Source organism: Nematolebias whitei, chromosome 6, assembly GCF_014905685.2.
Source record: "Nematolebias whitei isolate Nwh7 chromosome 6, NemWhi1, whole genome shotgun sequence".
In the NCBI taxonomy this organism is placed as follows: domain Eukaryota; kingdom Metazoa; phylum Chordata; class Actinopteri; order Cyprinodontiformes; family Rivulidae; genus Nematolebias; species Nematolebias whitei.
In genome coordinates, this window is record NC_056503.1 from 47183992 (window position 1) to 47184305 (window position 314).

Consider the following 314-nt stretch of genomic DNA (forward strand, 5'->3'; position numbering starts at 1 on the left):
TGAATGGATGATGGACGGACGGATGGATGGACGCACAGATGGAGGGAGAGATGGATAGATAGATGGAGATGGCTGGATGGACGGAGAGTTGAATGAACGAACGAACAGACAGATGATGGACGGACAGATGAATGGATGATGAATGGATGGATGGATGGATGGATGGACAAACAGATGAATGGACAGACGAATGGACAGATGGATGATGAATGGATGGATGGAGGTACGGACGGCTGAATGGATGGATGGAAGGATGGACGGATGAATGGATGATGGACAGATGGACGGACGATGGATGGATAATGAATGAATGA

The 314-nt window shown here is 48.1% G+C and overlaps 1 protein-coding gene across 1 annotated transcript in view; it reads right to left on the bottom strand.

Moving 5' to 3' along the window:
• The window catches only part of klc3 (kinesin light chain 3), a 13617-nt gene that overhangs the window by 8159 nt on the left and 5144 nt on the right, over positions 1-314 (bottom strand). The window lies entirely within an intron of this gene.